Source organism: Crocuta crocuta, unplaced genomic scaffold (genome assembly GCF_008692635.1).
Source record: "Crocuta crocuta isolate KB4526 unplaced genomic scaffold, BGI_CrCroc_1.0 scaffold120, whole genome shotgun sequence".
Lineage (NCBI taxonomy): Eukaryota > Metazoa > Chordata > Mammalia > Carnivora > Hyaenidae > Crocuta > Crocuta crocuta.
The window spans coordinates 1,509,725-1,529,793 of record NW_027527375.1 but is presented as its reverse complement, the minus strand read 5'-3'; the positions used below and the strand labels follow the sequence as shown (position 1 = coordinate 1,529,793).

At 36.8% G+C, this 20,069-nt stretch overlaps 1 long non-coding RNA gene across 2 annotated transcripts in view; it reads right to left on the bottom strand.

Moving 5' to 3' along the window:
* The window catches only part of LOC144234335 (uncharacterized), a 113,591-nt gene that overhangs the window by 52,136 nt on the left and 41,386 nt on the right, over positions 1-20,069 (bottom strand). For both annotated transcript variants that reach the window (XR_013335929.1, XR_013335933.1), the window contains exon 2: positions 12,406-12,493. This is a non-coding gene — a long non-coding RNA (uncharacterized LOC144234335). The remainder of the gene's footprint in view (positions 1-12,405; positions 12,494-20,069) is intronic.

Genomic DNA, 20,069 nt, shown 5'->3' with positions numbered 1-20,069 from the left:
AGTTCTTAGAGGTGCCCATATTTAAGGATAGGGATGGTTAATGCTCAGAATAAATTGTCTGTCTATTGTGAGACATGCAGCCTCCTTCCAGAATGATCCCTCATCTTCAGCAAAAGTCTATTCACACAATTGTCGCATAGGAGCGATATTGCCTACTTGGATCAACTTAGAACAGACAGATGGAAATGGAAAAGATTATAAATGAAAAAGATCAGTGCAGAATTCATCAGATCCAACAAAGTGGAATAATAAGTGGTCAGAAGAAGTGGATTCTGTTTGAGGTTCATTGGAAATGTTGAACCTCATCTATGGAAGAAGAAGAGATGAAGTTGAGATGGATAAGGGATTGAATCATTTTCATTTAAACATTACACAACAGAATGACCCAAATAGGCTGGAAAACATGGAGACATAGTGGCAGCTGAAGTCTGGATTTAACACACAAAAATTGACTGTTAACATGTGGCTTTTGGTGATATTAAAGTGAAACAGCTGATCCAGCCCTGCCTCTTAGAGATTCTTTAAGGTCTGGCTAAGGTAGGAAATGCGATTAGGGCAGGCTGAATGGGTGAGACTCTGGGTCTCTACAACTACTTCCACCAAAACAGGTCCAATTTTGCATGGTTTCCGAACTGAGATTCTTCATAGTATTTCAATTTTAATAAGTGTCCTTTTATTAATATGTACGTATACATAAAGTTTTAATGCTATTGCTGAAAATAGCTGAACATTGACTAAATCAGGCTAGACAGTACTTACAACTTGTAACAGAATGTAGACTTCTCTAAAGATGAGCAAAATGGAGGGGGAAAGATGGGGAATGAGGCAAAGAGGAGTGCGTTGGTGGCCTAATCACTTTTTAACTCAAACCAAATTCCATCTTCTTGTCCCAATCCCAGTAGTTTTATCTTAAAACCCCCATCTCATGACTTAGTTTTGTGGCAATATATGTAGCACCTAAATATGTAAAGGGGGTTTTCTCCCCGTGGCCCTATGAATACAGTGCAATATAGTTGCCTAGACTACATGGCGGTTCACCTCTTCTTCCTGGACACACATCTAGACTACAGTTTCCAGCTTCTCCCATAATTGCTGTGACCATGTGACTGAGTGCTAACTAACAAAACATGAATGGAAGTAAACTTCACACTTTCAGCCCATTCAAGCCATCCGTATTCTTTTCCCTACTGACTGCTAGGGGTTAACACACAGAATAACCTTAAAGCTTTAAGCTGAAGATAGCAGAATATTAGCCTGAATCTTGGAATGACCGTATGAAGAAAAGCACTTCAACAAACTACAAATCCCTGTAACTTTTTGAGCCATGAAACATTTTAGGATTCATTTGTGATAGCAGGAGATGTTGCCTTAACTAGTACAAACATGTAAACTCTGAACCTACTCTTTTTTCTTCTTTAACCATTTACCAAATCTTCAGAATGCTTCACTAACCACATCAATTAATGTTTCTCAAGAACTGAGAGAGATGACAGTGAAAATGGCATTTATTTATACCAAACATGTAAAGTTCTATTCCATTTAGGGCCCACAGAGAAGCTCATGAACGCTACCAATTTATCAAAATATATTTTCTGACAAGACTCCTATATAGCATTAATACGGTATTATGGAACAGTTGAGAATTATCCACTTGCAAAAAGTTTTCCAGCTATATTTTCTAGCCAATTATTTACTATTGATCCAAGCAGTTTAAAGAAGGCTGAATAATGATAAGCCTGTCCAATAATGCTTTAGTGCCTTAGCAATTATGAAATGCTAAGCAACTTGAAAAGTGGTAGTAAGTCACCACTCTTACTTTGCTGGTGGAGATATAGCACAACAAAATCCTATGTTGGATATTTGAAGTGATTCAGAAATTCTATTTTGGAATTTTTTTAGTTGTCACTCTCAATCACTACAGCATGCTTATTCTCAAATATCTCTTTCATTTGCAATAATTCACACTTCTTTAACATGTGAGAACCCTTGCACATAGTCATATATTCTAATTTATATGCTTTTCATTAGGCACATTCAGAATAAACTATCAATGAAATGGTAGGCAACCTTTTGAATTTTTCTTTGCTAATAAACAGGTCTGGCTGAAGGGATTAATTGATACTCTGGGTAACATAACATTCTGCATTTTTTTTTCCTAGAGGACTCAGGAGAGAGGAGTGCAGTAAAAATTTAAATATGGCTTGTCCAAAGGAAGCTGCTACAATATATAGTGTTTACCACAACTGTAAAATGCAAAATAATGCTTATACATCAGATTGTCTTTGGTGAGATGGTTATTAAAATTCATTTCAATGTCTGAAAAGCTTTAGTCCAAGTTTTATCTAATTCGTTCCTTGTGTGGTCCCAGTAATGTAGGCACAAAATCAATAAAAATGATGTGAAATGAAGCAGGTAGATACGGTTTCAAGCTCCAGTTTATACTACAACCTTAACCTATAGCAGCATTCAAATTTCCTTATGGGGAGAGAGGTTAAAAAGAGAAGAAGAGAAGGGCTGGCTGGCTATGAAATTTAAACTCCCCACTTGTCTCAAATGCATAGTGATCGTTGAGTAACTTGACTTTCCTTTCTCAGCTTAGTGGGAAAAATATGTTTTCATTTCTTTTTGTGCAGAAATACAAACAAAATGCCATCGAAACAGCATTGCTTTTATAGGGATGAGCAGGTGATCTCAACTGATCTCAGTTCAGACTGATTGTTCCATCTCTTTACTAAAGAAATACACTTAAAAGCAAATTTAGCTTAGAGGAGTCCAGCAATAATGCCTGCCTAATAGAAACAATTTCTTAGTGCCATCAACAGGCCCTGATAACAAAGTGCATAACAGCTGCAGAAGAAGTAGCCCAATGAGTGTCTTCTGCTGATGGTGATTGATCCAGTCTCATAATGAACTGAAAGCTTTTTTAGAGCCAAAGCAATTTTTGCCCACATCCTTTATCAGGAGAAACCATAATGAATTGTGTTAGTTGCCAGCATTTATTGAAAATTTCATCTTAGAATGTTGGCCAGATGTCATTATACCAGAATTAAGTGCAGCCTGAGAGCGTTGCTGTAATGTACAGAATCTCTCACCATCACTGTTCTGGAATTGGTTTGGGTCTGCCTCCAAATATTACAGAGAAGTAAAAGAGGCTTTAACTACAATTGATTAAATGATTTATGCATATCACATCTTATTTTTTCTCTTATAAGAAATTTGATTACTTAAATCCTGTATGCAGTTTCGATGTGCAAACATTAGTCTAAAAAGTAAAATTTTTAAAGCCTTACCATGACCTCTGATGTTTCTAAAAATTTAAAAACATTGTCACTTGAAAACTATTTTAATCATGTTTTCAGATTATTCTGGGTAAAAAAAAATTGAAAGGTATAAGAATTATTTCTCATTCTAAAGAGTAAATGAACACTAAAGTCATTGATACACAGAAAAGCATTTTCATTGAAAAGATTATATTTAATGGATTAAGAAGCCTAATATATTGGAATCATGTGATATATCCTACTTTTACATTATTTCATGTCATCACACATAATCACTTTCCTTGACTTGATGAATCTTCTAGAATTACTGTCAAGCTATATTTGGCTGAGAGATCTGTTTATATGAAACTGATTTGTAGTTTTGCAGCTAAGTAAAAAGATAAATCCATCTGCTGTCTGTCATCTCACCTTTCTTATGAAAGGCTGCAGCATGAAGCCTAAAACATATAAAAACTCTTTTTTAGCTGCTTTGTTTTCATATATTAAACCAGAGTTTTCAGCATTTTAGATGGAATGTTCTCTCAACTGTGCTTATAAAAGCCATTAATTCTCATTTCTAACATCAGTGTATGTAAATTGGCTACAAATATTCAGATGCAATGCAGGTCCCTAGCTTTAGATAAAAGTCATTGCATGAGAAACATTCAGAGTCAGCCCATAGTTTGTGGACTCATTTAGCCTGATGACTTAGAACTCCATTTTCTACAGAGCAGAAAAGAAAGAATGGAGTCTTCATCTGAGGCACACTAATATATTAAGTATGTTTCATCCTCAGGGGTGACAATCCAAGTTATCACAAACGGTTACATTGCAACTAAGAAAACTCTCAGGTTTGAGTAACAGAAGGAATACATTTATCCAAATCAAAATTGCCATTTGTTTTTAAAACATCCTCTTCCACTTTAACACTGGCCATGTGGATTAAGTTAAGTGCTTGCAAAAGCATAAAGCTTTGTTTTTGCATATTCTAGTCAATAACAATTGCCTTTGGGATTAAACACAAAACCTGAAAATTCCAGAAATGTGAGACACTATGTGCAAGTGTAGTATTGTGTTGAGGGTGGTAGTTGTAAAGTTTGCTGTCACCTGTATATCCATGCCAGATTATGTGTACACAAGGAATTCTAAATTGCCACTGATTCAAAGTCCATTAGTTAATTTGTTTGTTAATTTTCCTTCTATTCTGCTGGTCCAAATAATGTTTATAGGAGTATTACATTGGAATAGGGGGCTTTATGCAGTATTAGTATCTGGATCCATGAATAGGCATGTATCCTAAACTACACAAAACAAAAAGCCTTTCTAAAGTGTAAATTTTTAAACAATTTTAATGTACAACTTTCTACTTAGTGCTCCCACGCAATATCAACAGACCCCCTTAGTATGATCCCTGAGCACCAGGAGAGTTAAGATTTACAGTTGAATCTTATAGCTCAGAGCATGTTTGGGGGGAAAAATGCCTCTCTGCTGAGAATAAGATACTTTCTGATACTATGACTTAAGGGAATTGCTAGCTGGAAATCTCTACAGGATGTTTCTGCCAGGAAAAGAACAGAATGGACTAAGGTGCATACTGGCCTCGCTGTGATATGTGAGTCTGTCCCCAAAATAATAAACTCCTGGATTTAATACTGTATAAAATACTCTTTCATACAACAAACAACTCTCCTTCAATGGCTTTCCCTAGGGAATGAAACAGTATGAAAGAAATAAATTTCCCTCCAACACACACACACACACACACACACACACACACACACACACAAGCAGTGCATGTTCTGATGAGTGAACCCACAGACCTATAGACATATGCACAAAAAAGGGAATATGTTTAACAATGCCTCATTATAAGTTAAAAGCATTACCCTAGAGCACTATAGCATCCTTGTACAATTTGGGCGAATGTTTCTCAGCCTGTGGATATGTATTTTTAATAGCAACCAGTGCAGTCTACTTGTCTATTCTGAAAGTTCATTACCATTCTTTTCTCTTCCCTATTTAGAGTATCATATTTCTTGTACTTTTAATTTTGGTATTTCTTAGCACCTATAAAGGGTAGCAGGTGGTCTCTTTTGGAACCCGAATTCTTCTATTCATATGCCAAGTAAATTCAGAGAGCTGTCGTCTCTTCTCTGCAGTCCCTTCTAGAGGGACCTGCTTTCAGTGGTGGAGGTTATTTAGTATCTCTTCTTATTCAGACACTAGTGACTCCACTGAACATGCCTGTGAGACTGTGAACCCAGAAACAAAGATCCTGTTAATGGGAAATTTTCAAGATGGCAAGCTTATCGCCTGTAAGCAATTTGCAGTTCATGAGTACTTCCTTTATTTGTGAACCCTGTATATAAAGCAAAGTACAAAATTGAGGCTCTCTGTTGAAGTTTTATATTATTTTGTATATGAAGACTAAAGATTAGAGATTAAATATTCTTGGTATAAAGCCCACTTAAAAGAATGCACTATTACCCTAACTTTAATCTATCTATTCACATGAAGGGCAAATATCCCCATTCTAATCTACCTATTTGTATTTCAGAATATTTTTCTAGAATATCAAATCTAAAGAAAAACATTTCTATAGTTATTTCTCATTTATTTATATAATGGCCAGTATCCTGATGAAACTTATAATGTAAGATTAGCTACATTATATTTTAAATTTAGATTCTTGGACACTCCATTTCTCCTTGGTGATGTCTGAATTTTTCCTCTTACTGGCTTAGCTACATTTTACAAAGTTTCACATCTTAGCAGTATTTTCTCATTGGAAAATAATCCACTTTTTCTGATTCTCTATCATCCACAAACTATCACCTTTTATGAATTATAAATTTTATGAATCTATGTGAAAATTATAGTATCTAATTCATCAGTTAACCTCACTGTCATGTTGCAAGCAAGGTCACTGCTAACCCATAGAACATTGTGGTGCAAATCAGAAAAATATTGCCCCTTTTATGAAAACACATCTCTGCCATGGTTTAAACAGCAGGAAACCTCCTCATATAGGTTAAAAAAGCTCAGCTCAGAGGCGCCTGGGTGGCTCAGTCGGTTAAGCGTCCCACTTCGGGTCAGGTCATGAACTCACGGTTCGTGGGTTCGAGCCCCCCTTCGGGTTCTGTGCTGACAGCTAGCTCAGAGCCTGGAGCCTGTTTCAGATTCTGTGTCTCCCTCTCTTCTCTGACCCTCCCCTGTTCACACTGTCTCTCTCTCAGAAATAAATAAAACATTAAAAAATGAAAAAAAAAGTTCAGCTCAGAGTTCATATTACTGATAAGAATCCACTACTGTAGGGGCACCTGGGTGGCTCAGTCAGTTAAACATCCAACTCTTGATTTCAGCTCAGATCATGATGTCACAGTTTATAAGTTCAAGCCCCACGTCGGGCTCTGCAGCAACAGTGCCGAGCCTGCTTGAGATTCTGTCTCCCTCTCTTTCTGTGCTTCTCCCACTTACAGTCTCTCTCTCTCTTTCCCTCAAAGAAATAAACATTTTTAAAAATCAGGTACTTTGGAAATCTTTACCCTTAGTCATGTGAAGACCAAGTGATGAGAGACTAGAAATCAGTATAAATACATATATGTGTGTATACAATGTTTATATATGTGTGTGTAAGATGGCATACAGATATAGACACAGATGTAATGAGGCAATTCAATTCATGTCAGTCATAGAGAAGACCAGGGACGTGTGGTTCAGTGAGAATCAATATACATGTGCATATATACACACATATATATGTAACAAATATATATATGAATAAGCATACATACACGAAAACTCATTGCTACTTCTAGAAAAATATCTTAAATCATACTTTCTGGTTTATATCACATCCATGACATTATTTTTATATGTAAGTCATTGTTTCATTGGAGATTCAGGAAAGAAATTTCTTTTCTTCCTTGGTCCTTAAAGATTGAAGAGCTAATTAATGATAGAGGCATTTGTCACATTGGTAGTGCTATAGAATTTGGTATTATTTGGTCATGGAGAGTGGTATGTGGAAAAGACGTTTGCTCCCTATGACCAGTAGCTTTTATAGTCAATGTAATATTTCTGAACAAAGAGAAATATTACATTGAATATAAAAGCTATTGATTACAGGCAGAAAATATACTTACCAATTACTGCCTTAAAGAAGAATATAAAGTGCTCTCCAGCTGAAGTGGTTACAGCTGGTTGCATACAATAAACCACCACACCGGTGTTCCTCAGCTCACATAGTGTATCAGAGAGGTTCCAGATTCGTCCTAAACAAATGCTTGCATGTTTATATTTTTTCTTTTAGCTTAAAATCCATGGTAGAGTTTCAGGAAAAATAAATAGGAAAGCGTGTGGCAGGGATGCCTGCCGAGAGATTGGCTGTCTAAAGAGCCTGCTATGTAATCAGCTAAAGCAGTTAGTGGCTTTTTACAGCTTCAAAGCTGCACTTTTTCGGAGGTTGAATTTTTCAGTCCATGTATTCTTCCCATAATTTATAAGAATGCCAGGGACCCTGGAATGCTGCTTTGGTAAACAATAACTTTAAATATTACCGTTGATCTAAGCCACCTTTCGGCTTTACGTTCACATGAGCACACACAAATATGCTAGATTAATAGGTTCTGTGGTCTGTTTACACACCTTCAACCATCCTACCATCTTTGCACTTGGTAATCAGCCTACAATGAGCCACCTCACCCCTTTCTGCCTTTCTCTTTGGGGGAGAAGAAAAATCCCCTCCCAGACTCCATATCTATCTTATTGATTGCCTTTCCAAGCTGCAGAAAATTCTTTTTTCACTTGGTGTTCCATTTAAACGTTGTATACTGTTGGCAGTGCCATCAACAACTCCCTAGAGGGCACGCCATGCCTGAGAGAAGGGTGAGGCTGCCCAAAGACACATGAGAATGAATAGTCTAAAGTTACTACTCACCCACCCTGGGGCCAACCAGTGACTTATTTCTAACCAACCAGCAGCTCTTTCAGATTCCACTGTGTCTGTCACACACCACATTTCAGCCCTGAGATTTCTCTCACTACTCATTTTCTCTCTGGCACAAACTGCTGTATTCAGCAGCCAGACTCTAGAAACTTGCAGGGCACGGAGCTGTAGAAATCTAACAGATAATAATAAAGAAGTATTTTTAAAGAAACCATCTTTTCACAGGAATTCTTACCGTCATCACACTCCTGTACACATTTGGGACAGCAGTGTTCTACTCCACCTCACACTTCCTCAGAAGCAAGGAAATCCTGTTCTGCCTTGCCGTGGCTAAATAGTAATGTATCAGACATGCCCTTGCTTGCCATCTGGCTTTCTGACAGGCTTTGGGTTTTAAATCAAGCATGAAGCATGAAAAGTTGTAAATATCAAAAGTCTGACAAAGCACTCCTTTAATATTTGCAAGTTTCAATTTATTTTAGACAATGTGTTGGGTAAATGAAATTAGGACTTCAACACGTCTCCTCTGACATATATCAATGTTTACACCTTTCTCAAGTTTCTTTGCTCTTAATTTCTGCATCATAAGTCCAAAGAAATTTCTCAGGAATTATTGTTCAACTCCAACCACTATTAAAGATACTTTAGTTTATTCAAAGGCTTTCTTTGACATATAAAAAAGAAAGGAAAGAAGAAAGAAACTATTACATTTGAACTGGAAAGATAGACTAGTAACAGGAAGTAGATTCCAGGTATGGGGAAAAAAACCAATACACCACAGCAACTAAGCAATATTTATTTTTACGGCATGGTATACAAAATATATAAACCATTTTCTTTGAGATAGAGATTGACCAAAGAAAATATTATCCTCATGGTTTTTCTCTACACAGGCAATAATTTTTAAAGTGAAAAGAACAGATCTATAAACCAGTAGAAATATCACACTATTTCTCTGAAAACTGTTTTTTTAAAAGGCATCTAAAACCTTATACTGAACCTATCTGAAATACAAAGAAGTAGGAATTACTTTGTAAACTTCCCCCCTCTCCCTCTTTCTCTCTCTCTCTGTCACACCCCCCTATGTGCACATGCACACGCACGCACGCACACACACACACACACACACACACTTTGAGACACTGCAATTTAATTAAGGAACAATGATACATATATACCAAACATATACATATACACCAAAGCAATTTTTAAAATGTTTCTATGGCTTTAATGAGTCTCCTAAAGAGGGAGTCTTAGATCTCCAAAGAGATTAAGGTTTCAAAATACTTTTATCAATTTTTAAGATTACAGATGCTATACACATAGACTAGCTTTGGGGCACTATTCTGAATTTAACTGATTGAAGAAGGCCCAACTACCGACAGAGAATGGCTGTTTCCAGAGTTGCAATTTTCAGCAGTGATTTCCACCCGTTACCTACCATGCACCACTTATTAAATACAAAACCCATTGCCCTGAAGAATCTGTTCACAATCTCTGCAACAGTGGCATCTGCAGAGGGGAGCTCCAGCCACTTGAAACTCATTAAAACATACTTGAGATTGACAATGAGTAGAGAACATCTGTCAGACTTGGCCAAGATTTCAATCAAGTGTGATGTTGCTGTGTTACTTGACTACATTGACTTAATAAATGAGCTGGTTGCTGTCAGCACAAGGAAAGTTTAGTTGTAATTACTATCCTGTCCCTTCGTTTTCTGAAATGTTCTTTCACTTAAATGTTCATGTTCTACGTGGAATGTATGAAAATGAATCTGATGAAATAATATACCATTTAGAAAAGAAATACATGGTTCATTTTCAGCTGACTAGAATTAACAAGAAGACCACTTCTCTAGTGAGTTTACAAGTATATACTCTTGAAAAGGTAGATTAAATCACACTCATCCCCAATCTATAGAAGTGTCTCCAGCTACATGTCCAGAAGAATGGAGTCTTCACTTTGATCTACAGATTGAATTGTTATAATAAAAGTTTGTGTGTGTGTAAGATTCGGGGGAAAGCAGAGGTTTTTCTCAATACCAAAGAGCCATAGATCTTCAATAAATAATGCCTTACCTTATACATAAGGCATTTCAAGCCTTATGTCCATATTTCACATTTAATCTCAGAACACTCCATTTTGCAGATGATTAAACAGAGGCTGAAAGAGATTCACTTATCTGCCCTAGTGACATAATTACTAAGCAACCGAACTGGGATTCCACTCATAATGAAAGCTTTTCAAACACTACCACTGTGTTGCACTTGCTACTTTTGCCTTTTACAAATGTTTATTGAGGACTCAGACTTAAGTACCAGACGTTGGCTTTGACCGCTATTGTTTCTAGGAGATTAAAAGTAATAAGTTTTCTGCTTACAGGATAGCACCATTGCTTAATGATCGAAGAATGTGAAATCCAGTCTCAGAGGCCAAGCAAGTTCAGCAGAATTTAGAAGAAATGATAACAATCAGTGAGCACCAAGCCAGACTCAGAGCAGAAAAACAAATTCACTCTCTTCATCTGATACACTGGAACATCTATGTACCAGACCTTGAAATTTGAGCTCACCAACTAGTGTAGCTGAGCCTGTACATGCCAGGAAAAGTGGAAAATGAATACCACCAGCTATGTGCACCAGTCTATTGATGGGATATAGTCCCTCTAGTTTGGTGGCACTTGTTCAAAAGGTGTGTATAGAAGGAGTCTTACATTAAAGGGAAGGATGTTTCTTCACATATTGTTTCCTCCATAGGCAGAGCAGTAGCAACTGTACCCAGGAAAACGCCCTCCTGTTTGTACATTAATAATAATTTTAAAAATTAATAATTAAATGTTCCCTTTGCCCACTACCAGTGATTAAAACTCCACATTGACTCACATTTAACAGGTATAGCCCCCAAATTTGACTAATGTTAAGCCTTCATTTCTGTTACTGTTACTCATCTAGAGCTTAAACCCACTGAAACTGTCCTGCTTTGATGCCATTAGTGTGTCAGCCTGCAGACACTCAGTACTTGGACAAAGTTCATCTTATAAATAGGATATTTTGATAAAAACTGTCCCCTACAGAAGGTCAAAGTAGTTGTAAAATTAACATCACCATGGTTGAGATGAGCCGCATAGCTAAGATTGTCATAGTGTTAGTAAAAATAGGTCAGCCACACATAAATGTGTGAATTCTGCCTCCTCTGAACTCCCTTAGCATTTTATTTTTATCTCTCATATGGCACTTATCACTTTCCACCTTGTATTATAATTATTTGTATGTAGGTTTTATATCTCTTATATTTTTACAAGATCACAAAACTCATTTGTTCTCCACAACACATAATAAATACACTGTCTTACACATAGTAGGCACTCATTACATGTTAATTGTTTGAAAGAACCCTAAAAATAACTAGGAAAGAAAACATTAATGTCTAAAAGCTGCTTTCATAAAAAGTATTTGACTATTGAACTGAACTTCCTTAGAACAGTTAGCTTCTCCTGTTCTGTGTTCTCTCTGCATGGGTAGCCATCATCACACATGCGCTCACGCGAGCGCACACACACACACACACAGCTGGTTCCAGCTATACTGAATTACTTTTGCTTCTCTGGTGTCTTGTACTTCCAGGTTTCGTTCATCTACCTAAGAGTCTCTCCTTCCTATTGCCTAACTTTTTTTTTCCTGACTGCTAAACTGATTCCTACTTCAACTCTCAAGTTAATGATCCTTCCTTTTGGAAGCATTCCCTAAGCCTCCAAACCCATCCCTGTGTATCTTGTTGCTTCCTCTATCATAGCACATATCACACGTAATTTCTACACTGGCAGGTGGGCAGATGAGAATGTGCCTGGGAGACCAGAGCAACAGCTAGGGTCCTTTTCCAGGGAAATCAGGACAACCAGGGTCAGCCCAGCAATTGGTCCTGAGTATTCTGTGTGAATAGCCTCTCTATAAGCTGGTAGATATTGTAGTTTTTGTGATTCACAGGCTTAATAGCCGACAGCCAACTTGAACAAATCCTACCGGGCATGTTCTATAAACATAAGTAACAGAGCACAGATTTTGCATAGAATTTATTTAATTAATTAAATAACTTTTCAGTTTAAAACAAATAGAATATCCTAAAAAAAAAAAAAAAAACAAAACTACAGGCCCAATAGCTTATCTGGTACATGGGGAAATGAGCTTTATGATTACTTACTTTTTAGTAACACTCCCCTCTTTATGCTGAATATCAAAGAAGACAATCATAACTTCTTTCTGAGGTAAGGAAAAGCATGGAGGGTAAGCTGCAAGAAAAGGTGACATATTGGTTGAGTTGGATTTAGCCGATTTAAGAAGGGGAGAAAGCTCGTGTCAGACAGGGGAAAAAGTGCCGGGAGCTGCACTGGCCTCTCTGGATGGCAGTCACAGCGAGGAAATGGTAGCATTTACACAGCGCCTGCCATGAGAAATGAAAACTGGTATCTCCTTCTGCTACTAGTGGCTCATGTTGGAAATGAGGCTGCTGGTATTGACCAGGCCTCACATTATTCCATATCAGACCAATATTCCAAACATAGATACCTCATAGGGAAAAGCATATTCCTGCCTTTACAAAAGAGATTTTAGATGAAAGTTCTGTGAATGATAGTAAAAAGCCTCTTCCTATGGGCCTTGCATATCAAAGACAATTGAGTCTGGCCCTGAGACTAAGAGCCTAATTTAGAGTTAAGGGCAAATATCCACCCACACCCATTTGTTTCTGCTTAGAGCATTTTCTGGCCTTGTATATGCTGATTGCTCCCTGTGAAGGAACCTATTGAGGAACTTCTTCTTTTGTGATTATGAGAGCAGAGGTGTTCCCTGAAAGACCTGTTTTTCTTGATACTTCCACCTTAAATAAACAAGCTATTGACCCCTGCCCACAGAGAAGTAACTTCACCCTTTTTATGCTAAATACTTTGGTATGTTAAAGATGCCTCTCTTCTCCTTAGGATAAGCATCTAAATCCCCTACATCAGTCACTATTGTAAACGTTATGCATGAGTCTTCTACATATCTATGTTCTGGGAAATTTCTTACATATCAGAGAAGTTTGTTATCAGAAACCTTTGTCTAAGGCAAATGCCACTTCTGTGCCGTCCCCCAAACACTTAATGATAAAATGAAGTTGAGCCCCAGTCAGAGCAGAGATGCCTGCCTGGTGATCAGAAGGACTCTCAGGGCTCTCTCACTCTCTCGCCGACACCGTCCATCCTTCAGGGACCCCTGGACATGCTGGAGCCGGCCTCCAGCAAAAAAGCATGAGCACAATTCTAGAGATACGGAAGTGTGTGCATGACTAGAAAATTATGGCTTATTGGTTAAGATTAGTGTGTTTAAAAGTAGGTTTGGAAGAAGCTGAGGGCATGCAGGAGTTGAGGTTAAAAAGATAAGTTAATTTGACATTATAAATAATCTTGACAACTAATCAAAGGGGTTTGAACAATTCTGTAGGTTGGAAGTTATCCCAAATTTCCAAACAGGAAGACACATAGTCAATCCATGACTTAGAGAAACAATTTTGGTGACAAGTTAATGAATGAGAGAGAGAGAAAAAAGAGAAAGGCTGGAGGCAGAAAGAAGAAGTGAGTAACCAGTTTCAATAACTTAAGAACTGCATATCTATAGTTCAATATGAATGCTAATTTAAAACTATTATCTCAATACTATTGAATTCAATAACCTTTAAGGCAGCACGTATAGGAGCAGGTGGGGTTTTTTTGTTGTTGTTGTTCTGTTTTGTTACTTAGCTCCAAGTAATACAGGTAAAATTAATGTATAATTTGACCATAATGACCAAATCCACTAATGAGCTGATCGCAGGCGTGTTCCTAACTTTAAGAATATGGATTACAGTTGCAACTAAGGGAAAAAGACCAAAACAATGTTGGACCTGCTGAGATGTAGTGCAGATTGTAATTTACTGAAATAAGATGGGGATTTTTTTACTCAGATATATAAAAAGCCACACTTATTAGTCAAAATTGGGGTCTAATTGAAATCTACACATGGCAGTTTAATGTTGTTATTGAGATGAAGCTCATGGTCACAAAAGAAATTACATGGATAGGAAGACAAGTTACAATATTTCTTTTCAAGTCAGTTATAGTACTTGTAACTTCTATTTAACTAAATTAACTTTATATCAGAATCCCAAAGAAATTTTGATGTGTTTAAATCCATGAGAAATTTTGTGGTACAAAATAGCTTTCCTTTCCTACCTGCTACCATTGTATGAGCACAGCTATGTTTCCCAAAACGTTATGTGGTACTGCACCTCAAGTCAAAGGAAAAGACAGAGACTCTGCAAGCATAATAATGCAGAAGAAATATGCCAAAAGAGGTCAATCTTGACAAAGCAATCTCTAGTTTACAATTCCTAGCCCTTTAGCTGGATATGAAAACATTCTTTTATGTTTGGGAATATTATATTTACAGCGTCTATCCCTGCCTGCCTTTTCTCTCCCTTCCTCTAAAGTGGGTGTTAATCGTCATGTAAGCCTTCTTCAAAAACATGAAGGGAAGTCATTGTATGCATGGACTAGAAAACCCATGTACCAGCTTTATAAGCTTGCTATTACAGAAGTTTCTGTCAATTTTTAAATAAGTGTTACTAAGTTTCACTAGTTGCAGATCTATTTGAGTATGATGTGCATTAAACTATTTGATCCTCAATAGTTCAAAGTAACTAACTCTTAAATATGCCCCTTGGTCAGAATGGATGAAAGCAAGGAGCCTCTAAGAAAAGTAAATCTTCCACTCCCAAAACATCATTCTAGGATGGGAAAAATGCTCATCCCAGGAACTACTCACTCCTGACTGGAGGAGATAAAGAAAGGTGTCACCCATGTTTCAGGTGACAGTTATTAAAGACAAAAGATCAATGCAAACTTATTTCAATGGATCACAGGCTATAATGGACTAAAAATGTGTCACACTGACTTTTTTCCTGAGTGAACTAAGCCTATGTGTCATATTTTGCTTTAATATTCTCTACCATCTTGGACCATTAAGAACCATGACGAATAAAATGTACTCTTTATATCCTCCCGAGGTATCTAAGTCATCATTCCATCCTCACCCTCAGGACCAAAGCATTTCTGAGGCACTACCAACTACAACCATAGCCCATTTATGAGATACAGTGGCAGCCAATATAATAATCTATTCAATAAATCAAAATTAGTTAATATTTATTGACTAATTCCTATGAGCCAGGCATAGTTCTAGACATTGGGGAATATGACAGTATACATACAATGAAGTCCCTGCACTGATGGTTTATGTAACAAAACCTCAGCTAATGATAAGGAGTATAAGGAAATAAAAGCTGTGTGAGCATGCTCTTAGTCTGAAATATCTCTTCTAGGAGGTAGCAGTTCACTAGAGACATGAGGTAAATATTTGGAAGAGAAGTGAGCAAAGGGACTAGCAAGTACTGAGACTCAGACAGACTCACATTGGATATATTCAAAGAATTGCAATTGATCTAACAGCCAGAGAAGAATGTTCAAGGAAGTGTGATGAGAAATGAGACTGGAGGGGTGCCTGGGTGGCTCTGTCAGTTAAGCATCCGACTTCAGGTCAGGTCATGATCTCACAGTCCATGGTTTCGAGCCCCAGGTCGGGCTCTGTGCTGACAGCTCAGAGCCTGAAGCCTGCTTCAGCGTCTGTGTCTCCCTCTCTCTCTGTCCCTCCCTTGCTTGCTCTCTGTCTCTGTCTCTCAAAATAAAGACATAATTTTTTTTTTTTATGAGACTGGAGAGGAAGTTGGGGATAGGATCATGTTTGGTTATGCAGATTGTCATGAAGACTGGATTCCATTGTTGGTGTGACAGGGAGCCATTAGAGAATTTTAAGCAAGGAAGCGATACCATATACTCCTTTAATTAATTCAATATAACTCAATTTAGCAGGCTTCTCTACCCATTAACATGAAAATGGCCAGTCCTACTTTCAAGGACTCAAAAGGTATATCCACAGAAGGAAAGTGTTATAAATATGACTCCTTTTTTCCCCATCTTCCTTTTTAAATTTGGGCATATATCAAAATCAAAGTTAAGGTGGCAGAACTGGTCAAATAGTAATAATGAGAAGGAGATAGAACCATTGTTTATTCATATACAGGGATCTGTTGCAAAGTAATCATGGTTGCATTGTGAATGTTCTAATTGTCTTCTAGTTAATCATTGTGATTCAAACTTGTTCCCCCGTGGCCCTGGGCTCATCTATAGAGAAAGTAGATACATTTAAGTTATAAAAAACCAGTACCACAGAAGCCTGGTAGAAGAGGGAACTATTTTAAAGAACTAAATGTGTTCTACCCTACCCACTGCTGAAAAGCCACATGGGAAGACCTCAGCACTGAGATTGAAGTACCCTTACACTCTAAGGAGCCAAGGGCAATTCTAAAGAATGGAAAGGGGGCACTCTGGAACCCCCACATAGACTCTCACTTCCCCCATCTTGGTTAACACTGGGCTAAACAATCATTTGTCTGAATTCCCTATGTGTGCTTGACCAGTCAGCCAAAGATATGTAATAATGTTCTCTACTGTACATGTATTAAAGTTATACTCAAATTGAGAACTTTTGACTTATTTTATTCCCTACATAAAAAGAAAAAAAAATGCCTAAGAAACCTTAGTGAAAATGTTCCCTGAAGCTATGTAGAGTCAAATAGAGAAATTGACCAGAGTAGTGAGCCATACTTAAATGAATGAGGGGTCTCTGTTTGCGTTAACTAATGAAGCTAGATTTCTTGAAAAACAGTTTGTATCTATAGAGTGAGATATCACTCATTTTAGATATTTAAATAGCAAAGAAGAAGACATTTGCTATAAAGTTAAAAGACCAAAAAAAAAAAAAAAAAAGCCTAGGGACCAAAAAGAAGTTTGTTTCTTGATGGAAAAATACAAACATCATCGGGAGATAATGCAGATAACATAAATCATGCAGACTAGATGGTTATAAAAGAAGAAACAATTTAATACCCAAACCAAAATTTGGGAAAATGTTTAGTGAAAAGAATGACCTGGTTGCATCAGCAAATGCAGTTTAGACAAGTTTTAGAAATTACTTTGTCAGCAAAGTGATTTTGCCTCTTTCCAAAGAAGCAATGCATAAAAAGAAATAGAGGACTCTTGCTGAGGTAAATTGTCACCTAGTTCTAGGATCGAGGCTGAGAAAATGTAATGAAAATCAAATGTATTTAGAAGCAAAAATATACTATATTATTTTTCTAAAGTGGGCCAAGACTACACAACACAAATTCACTAGAAAATTCTGAATGCTCTAAGAACTCTCAGGGTTGCTCAGCGGTCTCCCTCAGAGAATCACTATGCCTCTGGGAGAATCATGTTCCAGTGAACACAATGACTCAACTTACTCAAGACAAATTCTATGGTAGTTTTTTCCAACCACGTGGATGCATTCTCCATCAGAAGGACCCACCTGATCCACATGCTCCCATCTGAAGGAAATCTCAACTTCCTGCGTTAATTGGGAAAAGGCTTCTGTAGCCACCTGTGGTGACTTTCTTACTCCCCTATATTTGAGCCTGGAGCTACTTCTTAACTGGAATTTGAAGAATCCAGTCAAGCATTTTTTTTTCTCTTCATCTTCCAAGTATTACTGTCACCCCTGGAGCAGATGCCTCTTATTTGGGAATGAAATGGCTTTGATACACCAAGACTGAGTAATTTATTTTAAGAAATTAAAAAAATCAGAAATTGTGTCCTTCTGGTTTATTACAAACATATACTTAAAACAATTAATAACTAAAAACTGATTAGAAATCAGACAAATAAATGTTTTTCCATCCAGCAAAGGTTATCAACAATAGTCAGGCCATTCTTTCAGTAAACTCTGCTCACATCTATATAATCACCCCAGGACCCCATGGACTTACCACCTCCTTCTCTGTACCATTCTTATTGATAACACCCCTGGTTTCTAATAACACTGGTTTCTGGATATTCAAATGTCCTCTTTTCAAGTGGAAGTCAATAATTTTTCCCACTCAAGTTTCTAGTATCTTGATTTGTCACTTTTAGGAAATCACCATCTTTCTATCTCCTTTTTAACCATATGTAAAACAAAATTCATAAATTTGGCTAAAGTCAAAGTGCTTTGACAAGGATTGATGACAAAAATCCCTGCAGAGACTTTCCCCACATAAATTATTATGTAAATTCTTGAAAGTATACGTTTATATAAATAAATATGTGGAAAGGAGATTTGGATTTCTCAACTTTCTTTCATTATTTATTTATGAAGCATCTGAAATTAGATAAGTTTTATGAATTTAGTGTTCCTAGTCCCTAAACATATGCTATAAAATTGGGTGATTTGGTGGCAAAATACTATGCATGAATTTTTCAATGTAATTTTTTAAGCCATCACTGGTTACATATTAGGATTTGTTCTCCCTTTTTTCCCCCACTACATGAGTTTGCTTCACTTTGAGTTGAATATTTGTTACAAAATTACATGACCTGTCTGATATATAAAAGTCATGATTTATAAAACCTTGTGTTAACAGTGCATATGGAGTGAGTACAAATATAATTATAAATGTAATTTCAGTTTTATTCTCTTTACTGGGCTACAGTATCTGTGAGTAATCTATTCCAAAACCAAAGATCAACCCAAATCCCTTCTACCAACTCTGTGCCTATATTCTAAGTATTTATTTAATGTCATTGTTCAGTAAGGGACCTAGAGACCTTTCACTCTAGGTAGAAGGAAAATGCAAATCTGTCAGTTATTTGCTAAGGTTCCTAAGGACACTGAAAACACACAGGCATTTGCAACTGTGAATTTCCCAGCAAATATAAAATCTTTGTCTTCTGGCATATTTGCTTAACTGAACAAAGATTACACAGCCTGAAGAGGATTAACATTAACAATAATACAAAATTAAACCTTTGACATTCCTCCAGTTCATTTCTATGGCTGTCTCTTCTTTTCCCACATCGATTTTCCCAACTTGATCATAAAAAAGTCAGGGGAGGTACCTTACAGTGTTCATTAAACTCCTCCAGCCATTAATAATCACAGTTATATTTATTTTCCCTGCATTCATTTATTTAGGAACATTATTTAGTACCAAAAATGGGTATTATGTCACATACTAAATAGGCAATGATCCATTTAAAAAATTTTTAATGTTTATTCACTATTGACAGAGAGAGACAGAGAGTGAGAAGGGGAGGGGCAGAGAGAGAGGGAGACACAGAATCTGAAGCAGGCTCAGACCAACGAACCACAAGATCGTGACCTGAGCCCAAGTCATGCTTAACTGACTGAGCCACCCAGGCACCCTGACAATGAAACATTTAAAAAAAAAAAAACATTATTCTAGCCTTTATGATTTTATGTTTTGTGAGAGAGTGGGATAGATAAATGGATAAGTTATGGATTGCAAATATAATACTATAATTGTTATACAAATGCCATGGAAGTATGAAGAAAGGAACTATCATCTCTGGTAGAGAAAGGTTAAGAAGAATTCATGAAGGAGGTGAAATCTGAGCTAGTTTTAAAGCATCAGTAGACACTTGGTGATCTGGACTGAGAAAACATTCCAAATAGAACAGCTTACCAAAAAAATGAAGGTTTAATTTAAGTATTTGATGTGCCTGAAATAAAGAAGTAATATACAAATGAATGGAGTGGGAGGAAATTATGCTATAAATATTTTTTGGTATCAAAGTTACAAAGTTGAGATTCAATGAATGGTAGAAATATGGTATAATTGATTTAAGCATGCCCCTAATGGTTGAGAATCTGTAGTATTTCAAATTTTTTCCCAAATTTTAAGGTTTGATGAATACCTTT